Here is a 13,767-nt window from a genome sequence, read left to right on the forward strand (position 1 = left end):
TCCTTGGCATGTGTATGCCTTGGTGTATATACAATTGGGAAAAATAATCCTGGAGTATAATCAATCAGGATTCCATGACCCCAACTGGTGAATTTGTCCCACAGAAGATAACATGATGGGCTAGTAAAAAGCAGGGCCACCATGACCATTGTGTAAAAGTAGTATCAAACGTTCTCCCCAAGGACAAAATCAAAACATAGGTTTCAGAAATCTACTATAAATCCAAGCCTAATACTACCATTAGTAACCATGAATTTGCATTCATATCATCACTACAAAGCAGAGTAAAAATAATACAATAGAATTGTAAGATGGTCTGCGCTATAGGATAGCGGATGTCCACAATTTAGTGAAACAACTCCATGCATTAACCATGTAGACCAGACACCTTACCCCAAACACACACCTCATCCTCCCCCATTTCTTGAAGATACAGGTGATGAAGTGATAATGATTGTTCATCCCTGGTAAGAAATTATAGTTGTAGTTTTTTCTTTGGATTTTAAACTAAAGTAGTTGGCAAGTTTGTGAGGCATTTTGTAGCCAATCATGGTGCATGGCTAATTAAAGTGTGATCATTATAGTTTGTTTCTGCTAAATAATTATCTAATGTTTCTATTGTGCTATTGTTATGGCAATACGGGCAATACAGGGGATTGTGACCCTGTATGAAAGGATTGCTCCTCCAATCACCTTTTGTTCTCCTTCTATCCGAGGGGAAGGTAGTCAGTCATTTTCTTCTACAGCCATTTCTTCCACCCTCCATATCTGTTCTCTCTAAATACTGCATGTGTTCCCATGTCCTCCACATCCACAGCCCACTACACACTCACAAGTGAGCACATAATCCCTAGGAGAGCATCATCCTCTAATGATTTGGTCTTGTTAAATTAAACATTGTGGGGTACTCACACAGAGACAAGCCCCTAGCCACTAATCCACACCAGAATGAGGTCAGCAATTTCAAGGTATGCCATATACCTCAAGGCTATTCAAGATGGCACAGACATCTACAATAGGCAAATACCATATTCAATGTCATTGTCATGTTTTACCACAATATGTTTTCATTCATTCAGTCAGTCAGTTCAGCATGTACACATTATCTATCGATTCTTCAAGGAGCTCGGAGAGAGAGAGAGAGAGAGAGAGAGAGAGAACTGATAACATTCTAGTGTATTCTGACGGATCCACCTTCCCAACAATGACGGTGGCCTGCAGCAAAAGTAGTGGAAATGAAAAGGGTGTGGGGAATCTACTGGTGTATCTGTATCTAGTCAGGGACAATGAGGAGGGTGTGGGGAATCCACTGGTGTATCTGTATCTAGTCAGGGACAACGAGGAGAGTGTGGGGAATCTACTGGTTTGTCTTTATCAGGGACAATGAGGAGGGTGTGGGGAATCCACTGGTGTATCTGTATCTAGTCAGGGACAATGAGGAGAGTGTGAGGAATCTACTGGTGTGTCTTTATCAGGAACAATGAGGAGAGTGTGGGGAATCTAATGGTGTGTCTTTATCTAGCAGGGACAATGAGGAGAGTGTGGGGAATCTACCGTAATGGCGTGTCTTTATCAGAGACAATAAGGAGCATGTGGGGAAGCTACTGGTGTGTCTTTATCAGGGACAATGAGGAGAGTGTGGGGAATCTACTGGTGTGTCTGTATCAGGGACAATGAGGAAAGTGTGGGGAAGCTACTGGTGTGTCTTTATCTAGTCAAGGACAATGAGGAGAGTGTGGGGAATCTACTGGTGTGTCTTTATCTAGTCAAGGACAATGAGGAGAGTGTGGGGAATCTACTGGTGTGTCTGTATCAGGGACAATGAGGAGAGTGTGGGGAAGCTACTGGTGTGTGGGGAAGCTACTGGTGTGTCTGTATCTAGTCAAGGACAATGAGGAGAGTGTGGGGAAGCTACTGGTGTGTCTTTATCTAGTCAAGGACAATGAGGAGCATGTGGGGAATCTACTGGTGTGTCTTTATCAGGGACAATGAGGAGGGTGTGGGGAATCTACTGGTGTGTCTTTATCAGGGACAATGAGGAGAGTGTGGGGAATCTACTGGTGTGTCTTTATCTAGTCAGGGACAATAAGGAGCATGTGGGGAAGCTACTGGTGTGTCTTTATCAGGGACAATGAGGAGAGTGTGGGGAAGCTACTGGTGTGTCTTTATCAGGGACAATGAGGAGAGTGTGGGGAAGCTACTGGTGTGTCTATCAGGGACAATGAGGAGAGTGTGGGGAAGCTACTGGTGTGTCTTTATCTAGTCAAGGACAATGAGGAGAGTGTGGGGAATCTACTGGTGTGTCTTTATCTAGTCAAGGACAATGAGGAGAGTGTGGGGAAGCTAATGGTGTGTCTTTATCAGGGACATGAGGAGAGTGTGGGGAATCTACTGGTGTGTCTTTATCAGGGACAATGAGGAGAGTGTGGGGAAGCTACTGGCGTGTCTTTATCTAGTCAAGGACAATGAGGAGAGTGTGGGGAATCTACTGGTGTGTCTTTATCTAGTCAAGGACAATGAGGAGAGTGTGGGGAAGCTACTGGTGTGTCTATCAGGGACAATGAGGAGAGTGTGGGGAATCTACTGGTGTGTCTTTATCTAGTCAAGGACAATGAGGAGAGTGTGGGGAATCTACTGGTGTGTCTGTATCAGGGACAATGAGGAGAGTGTGGGGAAGCTACTGGTGTGTGGGGAAGCTACTGGTGTGTCTGTATCTAGTCAAGGACAATGAGGAGAGTGTGGGGAAGCTACTGGTGTGTCTTTATCAGGGACAATGAGGAGGGTGTGGGGAATCTACTGGTGTGTCTTTATCAGGGACAATGAGGAGAGTGTGGGGAATCTACTGGTGTGTCTTTATCTAGTCAGGGACAATAAGGAGCATGTGGGGAAGCTACTGGTGTGTCTTTATCAGGGACAATGAGGAGAGTGTGGGGAAGCTACTGGTGTGTCTTTATCAGGGACAATGAGGAGAGTGTGGGGAATCTACTGGTGTGTCTTTATCAGGGACAATGAGGAGAGTGTGGGGAATCTACTGTTGTGTCTTTCAGGGACAATGAGGAGAGTGTGGGGAAGCTACTGGTGTGTCTTTATCTAGTCAGGGACAATGAGGAGAGTGTGGGGAATCTACTGGTGTGTCTTTATCTAGTCAGGGACAATGAGGAGAGTGTTGGGAATCCACTGGTGTGTGTATCTAGTCAGGGACAATGAGGAGAGTGTGGGGAAGCTACTGGTGTGTCTTTATCTAGTCAAGGACAATGAGGAGAGTGTGGGGAAGCTACTGGTGTGTCTTTATCTAGTCAAGGACAATGAGGAGAGTGTGGGGAAGCTACTGGTGTGTCTTTATCTAGTCAAGGACAATGAGGAGAGTGTGGGGAATCTACTGGTGTGTCTTCATCAGGGACAATGAGGAGAGTGTGGGGAAGCTACTGGTGTGTCTTCATCAGGCACAATGAGGAGAGTGTGGGGAATCTACTGGTGTGTCTTTATCTAGTCAGGGACATGAGGAGAGTGTGGGGAATCTACTGGTGTGTCTTTATCTAGTCAGGGACAATGAGGAGAGTGTGGGGAATCTACTGGTGTGTGGGGAAGCTACTGGTGTGTCTACATCAGGCACAATGAGGAGAGTGGAACAGAAGAGCTGCTGCACTAGCACTCCTCGCCTCACGGCAGATGCAAGCTGTCTCACATTGTAGTCTGCATGAGCAGAGCTCCTGGATGAATATTTGATCAAAGGCTATACCTGCCTCATCATACTTGTTTGAAAACTATGGGCCTTGTTTTCTGAGGCTGCTATCGTAGGGAGAAAGGCATGATCCGATAGCAGCTTCAACACTGCTCAGAAGGAAGACACGCATTTTGGTGTTCATATAGTTCAAGTAAGATTCTAAATGTTATATTGGCTTACAAAATGTGTTGTGAACTTGATACACTGCTGTGTACTGATATACACATGTGTAAAAAAGAGTTAAGCATCAGAATCTGAAGCATTTTCTACCTTGGTGCTACAACATTTGGTTAAAGGGGCGTATCGTAACTCCAGTCATTTGGTTAAAGGGGCGTTCCGTAACTCCAGTCATTTGGTTAAAGGGGTGTTCCGTAACTCCAGTCATTTGGTTAAAGGGGCGTTCCGTAACTCAGTCATTTGGTCAAAGGGGCGTTCCGTAACTCAGTCATTTATTCGCGGACTTCTCCCTTTTGTTCACATTTTTCTCTGCGGAGCTCCAACAGCTTTGGGGTGCATATTTCACAGCTTTGGGGTGCGTATTTCACAACTGTCTCTGGTCTTTTTGCTGACTCTGCCATGATGCACATGTAAAAAATGAAGCCATCATATAGCTAGCCAGCATGGCCCAATGGTGCCTGCTGAGGGCATGTGTACTATATGTTCAGAGAATGTTTAGAATTTTGTGTTTCTCACGCATTCTCGCTTCTCACAGGACTTTCTGATTCTGGTCATTTAACCATGAAAATGGGTCTTGAAAATACAGTGTCCTCCACAATTATTGGTACCCCTGGTAAAGTTGACTAAAAACAAGTGTATTACACACAAATACATAATAATCAATAAATAATCACTTGTTGGTGATTTATTGCAATCTCAAAAAAAATAATATAGCTCATAAAGAAATGTATTAGATTTTTTTTTTTTAATCAAAATCATGAGCAAAAACTAATAGCACCCCTAGAAATTTGTATTAAACAAAATGTAACAGAAGCCATCTATATTCCACTTTTCAAAGACGGCAAATGATGAGACGGCAAATGAGTGTTCATGAAATCAACCAGCACACCCTTCATATCAAGCAAAATGTTTAATGTCATTAGAATTAATCACATCTATACACTCTCTAACTACTGTAATCAATCTCTAATCTGCTTTATTCAGCGCAGTACTGGACCTCCTTCCATCTAGATGCTGGCTCATTTTGCTCTGGAAATAACGTAACGCAATTCAATTGTATTTTCATATTGCCAATAGCGCTGTACAGACCCCGAGCCTGAACTCCCTCGAGCATACATGCATTAAGATAACAGTGGCGATGAGAAACTCCCTTTAGACTGGATGCAACAGAATTGACAGTTTAGACGGCCTCTTGTATGATAAATTGGATGAGAACAATGCAGAAATGCAACAGAAGCACTCCAAACAGTCGAAGCAGATAATAATCTGCTGTACAATTAAGCCAATATCACCAAAGGTGATATCTTGCAGGAGAACTCCTGGTCCACAGTAGGCCACAATTAGGAGCTACAGTACAGTATTCAGTGGCAGCAGACACAAAGGCTACTGTGACTCTCCACTAGCCAGGCAGCTTATCCCCATTGATACGTAGAGATGCAGGACGCTGCTTCTTGACACATTATTGTATCTCTCTGGATAGCTGACCTACATTGACTACCTACAGTACATATATTTTGCTATATTTAACTTCATTACATATTGGCTTGGATTTTGAATTCAGTTAGAAGTTGATTGGGAGCTCCACACACGACTATTGACTCAGTCTTGTAAATGTCACGACTGATTTACCATCGGATACCATAGCGTGTACAGTACAGTACAGTATGTATGGAACATGGGGAAATCAAGATACCATAGCGTACACTACTGTACAGCATGTATGGAACATGGGGAAATCAAGACAGATGTGGTGCAAGACAGACACTAGAGATCATCTAGTTGGTTATGGGGAATTGACATTCAGGAGAGAATTTCAGATAGCAGAGAGCTGGGTTCCAGATAGCCTGCAGTATATTAAGTGCTGAGCCACTTATTTGAATATGTCCCTCCCTTGTGTGCTAAAGGTAATTTAATGTTCACAATGCATTGGTTAGAGCATTGGGACACAAAAGTCATCTAGGGAGCTTTCCTTTCTCAAAAGGAATCTATACAAATTTCTATACACCTATTTTAATTATCCAGAGCCCATTTTCTTGGCCATATGCTATGCACCTAAATACATGGGCTTGTTGTATCTAAAATAATATTTTGGAGTTGATTCGGGAAAAAGAAAAGAGATTATGAAGGAGACGAAAGTTTTAATCTGTGGGCTATATTTCCATGAAAGTTCAAAGTCTGATGTAAGAAACTGTCTGCTGACAGACGGTGAGAAAAACAAGTCAGTCTTGAATTTCCATGTCCTCCCCAAGGTGCTGAATGCGCTGGTGGATGTGTAGGTGGATTGTCTGGGCGTGCGCACATGGGAGATGAATGTAAATGAGCTTGTTCAAGAGAATGTTTGCTATTTTCAAGAAACTTGGCTTTTCACTGGACTTCTGACAACTGTGCAGTCTCTGTGGAGAGTGACCTTAGTAACTCATATTGTGTGCATGATTTCAAGGGCATCCTGGAAATGCAATACACAATTACAGCAGAAAACTTGAGATGTCAGATGTTTCTAAAAAAGCATGTTGATTTAATGACAATTTCTCTTTTTTACCCCTACCATACTGCCCATCAAATCTTCCCTGCACTGACGTCAGATGGGGGAAGTACAAAAACTGTGCTCCTGGATTAGATTTTCAAACTTCTTAAACAGAACATAAATATAAAGGTTACGGACAAATCACATTGCCAAGAGACACACAACACAACTTATGATTACTGGAATACAGCCAACATTTTAACTTTATGCTTCACATTTTGGCATGTAGGCTACGTGCACAAAAGGCTCTTCTGGTAACTCAACAGAAACATCTCCAACATGTTAAAGGTGTCAGATGCTACGCTCTCTCTTTGAGCTCTACTCTGGTGATCACTGAAGGAGGGCCAGAGGTGCAAAGTGATAGACATTAAAGGCGTGGCCAGGCCACATTCACTCATTTAATGCACTATTATGTAATCAAGTGCCAGGCAGCGGACGCACGATGGTTGTTCTTACTGTATGTTTCTCACTCCGGCATGAGAATGGGAATGTGCACCCTCTTGCAGAGATCACCACTCACAGGAATGCCTCTCATCCAGTCAGAAATGAATACACAGTTTAAACTAACCTAAGTCTTGCATAATCTAAACTACAGTAAAGTAAGATATTCTATCTATAAATGTATACCCGGTCCTGGTAACAGATGGTACCTTCACTCACAAACGTTACTCATGATTAATCAAATGCATCATCCCAGCACATGAGGCTCATATTACACAGCTTGTTGTCAGGGGTCACCAATAAAGGAATTTAAAGCAAAACTGTCCACAAGTCAAGTCCACACACATATGGCATATGGCGCACTAATTGGCCAATGGCTGGGTTACATTATTGACTCCATCCTGTCAGGCATTCCAAATAAGCTCCAATTAATCCAAACACTGCAGCAGAGATCACCCGCTTTAAATCTACAAGTCATGTAGATGGATAAATAGATAGATAGATAGATACTGTACTTTATTGATCCCCAAGAGGAAATTCAAGACCGTTGTTGAAATTCAAGACTAATGTAAGACTGCTCATCCAGCTTCCTGTTGCATACTGTTTCCAATTCAAAATTCTACGCCTCACATAAGACCCTGTATAGTCATGCTGCCACCTATCTCCCTGAGGTCTTGGAGAACTACAGCCCTGCCCATTCACTGTTATTCTCCTCAGCAGCTCTACTTAACATACCCAATATGAGCCTTTCCACCATGTAATGGGTGTGTGTGTGTTGTCGTGACTCCTAGGCCCCACCCATGGAGCACCGAACGCATGCGTGAATTCGCGCCCACTTCGCTGCTTTTGCGTTAGCGCAAATCAGCCAGATGTGAGATGTCCTCTCAAGGAGAGACACCTGCCTTGAAAACCTTGCTTAAGTAGATAAAGAAAGTAACGTAACAGAAACCATATAGTACACCGTTGTCCCGCTAACCACTATTGAATCAAGTGCGCCAGTTTGAATGAAAGAGAAGGAATGTGCGTAACTGTTGAAGAGTGTGTGTGATTAGGCCTATTTGAACAAATAGCTCCGAAAGACTGAATTGAACGCTTGGTGATGAGGAGCTTGTGAGACTGAAAGTTGTGAAGACTGAAAGAATGACGCTATAAAATTCTTATCCAATAAACTACAGAATGACTGAACAAAATGTTATGCTATGAAAGTGCTGACTAATAACAACATACAAGAAGTGTTACGTTAGACATGGGGTTTTGGGGAATAACGTGTAATAAAAATGTAGCCTATGAAAATACCATAAAACGACTTACGTGCCTTCAATAAAGACATGCCTTTTACCTGATTAATAAACCACGACAATGTAACCAAATGCAATGAAATACTTATCATTCTGAATGTAACATATTCCGTATGAACATGTGTAGCCTACGATGTTTGAACGTAACCAACCAACATGTTTAAGTAGCCTACACTGTTGAATGTAACCAAGTACTCTCAATAGAATGTAATATGCATGCTATATCTTAATGTGTAATGCCTGTTATCAAATGTAAACTGTTTGTATGTTAAAACCAGTAAATGCCGATATTGAATGAATCTCTGTCTCAACTAGAATGTTGTCGTCAACACTGAATGTATGTAAAACTCCGCTTTGTAACCCGGAGATGTGTGCCTTTGACTATCTAGAATGTTCTGAAGTAAGTTTAGTTTCCATCAAGTTCTGTGAAGAGGGCACCGCCCCAGGAATGTGTAGGGGAGGACCATGGGGTCACGGAAAATCAGTACTATAAGAAGCAGGTCAACCAAAGTCCGGGGCTGCTTCTTCTTCTTTCCTCGTCTTACGTGTTGTGTTACTCTGTAGCTCCTGATAGTTATTATGTGAACTCCGTACGTCGTCGCGAAACCAAGTATGCGGGACTTAGTGCTCCAGTGAACATCGGAACTCCGCATCATCCACCTGCTGCTCGTGGCCTTACACCCGGACAAGGGAGATCACTGAACGAGAATTCATTTTGGACTCTTTGCTTTTTTCGACACTATTGGATTACTTTCTTTCGTTTTTCCTTTTTTCAACACAAAATGGAATTACTACATCTATTGGATTAATTTCTTTTGTTTTTCCCTCTCACCACAAAATGGAATTATCTTTTTCCTACATATTGTAACCAACAAGCTGTATTGTGCCGCATTTTTGCTGTATTTAAAAATGCTGAATTATAAAACTATTTTAATCCAACGTCCGATTCTTTCAGCTTGTATTCTGTTTTGGGACGAGGCTACCACTTCCCAAACAGGATGGTAAAGATAACGTCTCTCTTCTGTGATTCTTTTCTATTCTTTCTGAGTCTTAGTTTAAGCCTTGAAACTAAGCACCTCTTATAAATGACCTGAGTTTCAGCTGTTTACTGAGACCGAATGTTTTACGCGTGAGTTAACTGTCAGGGCCTTGATGTTCCATTGCCTTCTTATACTGTATACTAAAAAGCCTGGTTGTTCTCCTGGAAGACTTGAGCACCTTCCTCTAGACAGTCCGGGGTTTATCTGTATACATAGAAGTCTTAGGTCATTGACATCACAGAGGTCGGCGCGTAACCTAACCTGACAGTAGGTGCCTGGTATTATAGTTCAGCTATAAGATTCGATTGTGGTGGCCAGGTGTATGTGCAGCCAGCTGAGTGCTTATCGTACAGGCCATCCTTTCAACTCCAGGCAACAACACATGGTGACAGCGGTGGGATTTAAACGGACTAATGAATAAAGAGCATTATTAGATGATTGAGCAGAAGCGATTTTTTCTAGACTCATTCTAATAATTGCATTGGAGACGCCTTTGGTCTTCCTAGTTTGTGCATGCTGTGAGAAACAGAATAGTCCTCTTCCCCACGGGTTAACGTTGCTATTCCTCGACAAACACTACAGAAAGTTCGTGTACCGAGTCCGCTATTGGGAGCGGGTCCCAGTAAGCCGGCATACTGGGAGAGTAGCAGGTGTAGCGTCAGAAAGAAGCTGCACTGGTTGCGTGGATCAGATAAGAGGCTGCACTTTGTTGCGTGTGGTGATAAGGCAGAAGGCCATAAAAGCGTCAGAGGACGGGTTACCCTAGACAAGTGGTACATGAAGCTTAAAATAGATATCTAAACAAATATCTTAAGTTTTTGGAGAAGATCTACCCACATCCCCGCCACTTCGTGTTTTGTCGGTGAGTTTATAGTCGGAGAGCTGTGCGTAAAGACGGATGTCAGCGCATTCCAGCTTGAACTTTAACGATGGCAGACTGAGTTGTTTTCTTCGTTCCTACTGTGATAGAGACAAGTCTTGTAGCAGGAGGAACAATTATCTAAACAATATCAGACGGCATATGGGATTTAGCAAGACCAGGTGCCCGGTGGCACAGGAGCAGTGTGTTGTGCTGGCGCTTTGTGTCACGGCCCTTTGTGTTGTTGGTTGTGGCAGAGAAATCTCCTGTTTCGGCCTAATTTTATGTGGTTCTCTATCAGTAGACGAGACTTTTCCTACTAAAGGAACACGTAAAAGACTACATGGGTTTAATATATAACCCCTCGGTAACAGTATGCAACAAGTGTCTGATGTGATATTACACTTTTCCTGTGAATCATACTTCATACTTCGTGCCCTGTGTTTGCGGTAAAGATGCATAGAACGCACCAGGTATGCTACTGGATTACTTGGATTACTTGCTACAATATTAGCCATGCCATGGGCTCTTAAACCTGGTTAAACTTTTAATAATTTGCGGTTAAACCACCAGTCCTCAAACTCCATGGCAGTCTGAGTCTCCCTACTTGCGGTTGAGCTGTGGGGGGTCGCGCCCCTCCAGTAAGCACCGAGATTTCAGATAGGCTGAAGACATCACTGGTATACATTGCGAGAGTACGTGCTTACAATTTACTATTTGGTCTCTAATCATGCATTTATAGTTGATGAGTTCTTAGTGGCGTGCAATAGTAAAGCAATAGGATAAATAAGTGGATAAAAAGTGATTAAAAGTCTTGTAAAGTTACATAAAATTGTTGTGCTTCGGTGATGCATTGTGGTGGTGACGCTTCGTGGGTGTCTGGCCAATACCCATGTTGTTTCGCTGCTATAATGGGTTATCGTCGTTACTTAAGTAAGCAAAATAACTTAAACTACCGACTGCCTTGTCCTTAAGACAACACTAACGAGTTTTCGTACCTTAAACTAAAGTTTCTAAAAATTCATTTAAGTGGTTTACCAACGCGTAGAAGGGTGAATGTCATTTCTGCATTCCCTACATCCGTTTACCAGCTCAGGTAGCGAATCTGTAGTCCGACAGAATGAGACATGAAACTGGGTAATCAAAGAACGTGCGCGCAACAAAGGAAAGTGCTTTAGTGATGGTTTCGTACAAGTATAGCCTAATTAGATACAGTAGATTTTGAATGGTTTATAGATAATCTAAATGATTCTGACTCCATCGTGTTTCAATACATAACTTGTAAGAATAGCCCACTCCGTAAGTTTGGGAATCCATGGCTGCGTGAAGATGCAGTATTTGATTTGCCATATAGTGATCGGGATGAAAAGTTGTCCATAATGCTTCGGCGTTGCCTTATGCGGTAAACAACCTCGTTTACATATCCTCCTATTTGTTGTAAAGGTTATCAGAAATGTATTGTTGTGACTCTGGCTACTTAACAGGACGTAGGACACGGCCGCAGCTATCATGCAAAGTGGATAGACTCTCGGAGATTATGATCAGTCACACCCGTCTGTGTCACAAGCTGAAGAAGCAAGGACGATGAGAGACAGTTCAACATAGCGAGTAAAATACTTTATAAAACAAAAGAAAAAAATAAAAAAGACTATGTTTTGAACCTCGTGCGTCGCATAGACGGAGAGAAACGACTGTTAATCAAACCAGAGGAAAGTGTAAGTGCCACGTCTTAAGTTAATAGCCTGCGCTTAGTTTCAAGGTAATGCTGTGGTCAGTGAAGGGAGAAAAGGGCTTCGGTTACGTAGCCTACGTAAACTATTGAAAGTACGAATCAAATGTAGCCTAATTGTTTCGTTTGCAACTAATCCACCAAGATGCGTCTTTGATTTCATTCATGTATGGTAACCTGTCTAGCTGAAAGTTTGCAGAAGGGATAAATTGATAGTTACGTGCAGTTGCCACTAGACATACTAGATTATGTTTGCCGAATCATCGGGCTTTAGTGTTTCATTTTTTTGGACATCAAGCAAACAGCAGTTCGAATAAAGGACAATGTTTATTGGGGTTTGGAGTAGATAAGGAGATGTTTTGCGAACCGTACCCACTGCTCATTGTGGGCGCAGGGGTTCCGCTCTAGACAGTCTTCGAGACAAATCTTTAGAATATTAGTTTACATAGAATGGTAATCTTTATATTCGACATGTTTCACATCAGCCCATGACTATATGTTGTGCTATGAAGCAAAGGTGCGGGAAGATGCGTTGATGCTGTGTATTCTTTTTACTAATCGTGATTTTGTCCAACATAACCATAGTCTGAAAATTGTATTCGGAGTTTGTGAGTAGCCTACTTGGACCACTGTTTTAGGGAACGGCGCCACTTCTTGGGAGTTTGACATTCCGACGATGTGCCAGGTGCAACCAAAAAGGCCATTAATTGTGAATTGACATGGGAAACCTCTCCAGCTCACGATCCCAAGGTGTTCTGTTTTTTTGTCGCCTGTCTAATCAGGACAGAGTCGGATTTATGACCCTTGGTGGGGGTAGCGGACTTTCCAACATTTTCGGAGTTTCCAACATTTTTGGGTAGCGGAGTTTCCAACGTTTTGGAATTTCCCAACATTTGTGCGAAGTGGAATTTCCCAACATTTTCCTGACAGTTAGGCTATCTCTGGGAAAGATATTTTCTGTAGGTTAAGTTCTGTTTCGGGCAGAGGACGATGCTATAGCCAGATTCACCGTTGTTACTTGGGTAAACATTACATTTCGGAAGTCTTTAGCCTTCACTACAATGACTTGTCCTTTGATACATGTCTGAGTGTTTTTTCTTGAGGACCCTCCGACGATCCTGATAGTGATTTCCAGACGTTTACAATCACATGAGTTTTGTGAGGCAGAGTTCGAATGAATCCCCCAAAGTCCAGTAGCTGATCTTCTCAAAAGGTTGAATTTGAATTCCTTATCAAGTAAAAATATCGACTAATTGTGCTGTTAAGTGCACAGTAGGATATCACACCTCGTTCTCATTAGATGGTTTCCCTAACATAGGCTTCTTGGAGTCAGTAGATAGAATTTCGTCGTTGAGTAGGCTAGGCATATGTGTTATAACAACGTACTACGTTGATTGGAGGTTGCAAATGTGAATGGTAACTGTTTAAATATTTGGGGCTTTACTTCTCAAGTCTATTTTCATCGGGTCCGTAGTAAATCTTGCGCAGGATCCTCGTTAGTAGGTTGCTTCAGTCAACACGTAGAATCTCAGAGGAGCGTTGGCCATTTCAAACATTGTTGTTAAACCAGTTAGATTGCATGTATTGGATATTGTAACATTGCTTAACAAATCATTTCGGACGTATAGTGCCTTAATTGGGTAATTATCCTCTGAATGACCATGATTGGTAAAAACGTCAGCGATGTATATTGGGGTTACTTTACAACCATCTCGGCAGCCCTCTAGGCTTGGGTAGAGGAGCCTTGGAAGCAGTGATGCGTGACGGAAACCAACTCTGTGGAGTCGTGGGGATCTGATTAGAGAATGGTTCTCAGTCAGTAGATCAAGGACTTGTAGAATATCCTTTTCAATTTTCATACTATTACCCTAGAAATAAGTGACGTTAAATGGTTCGATGGAAAACTTTTGGGCAAGGTAAAAACGAAATTGAAAACGAAGAGTTGGAATAGGCCCTGCTGATAGTCTTCCGTGAA

General features: G+C 42.4%; 1 protein-coding gene across 6 annotated transcripts in view; it reads right to left on the reverse strand.

The window, feature by feature from the left end:
• The window catches only part of dgkza (diacylglycerol kinase, zeta a), a 122,631-nt gene that overhangs the window by 9,021 nt on the left and 99,843 nt on the right, over window positions 1-13,767 (reverse strand). The window lies entirely within an intron of this gene.

Source organism: Sardina pilchardus, chromosome 11 (genome assembly GCF_963854185.1).
Source record: "Sardina pilchardus chromosome 11, fSarPil1.1, whole genome shotgun sequence".
In the NCBI taxonomy this organism is placed as follows: Eukaryota; Metazoa; Chordata; class Actinopteri; order Clupeiformes; family Clupeidae; genus Sardina; species Sardina pilchardus.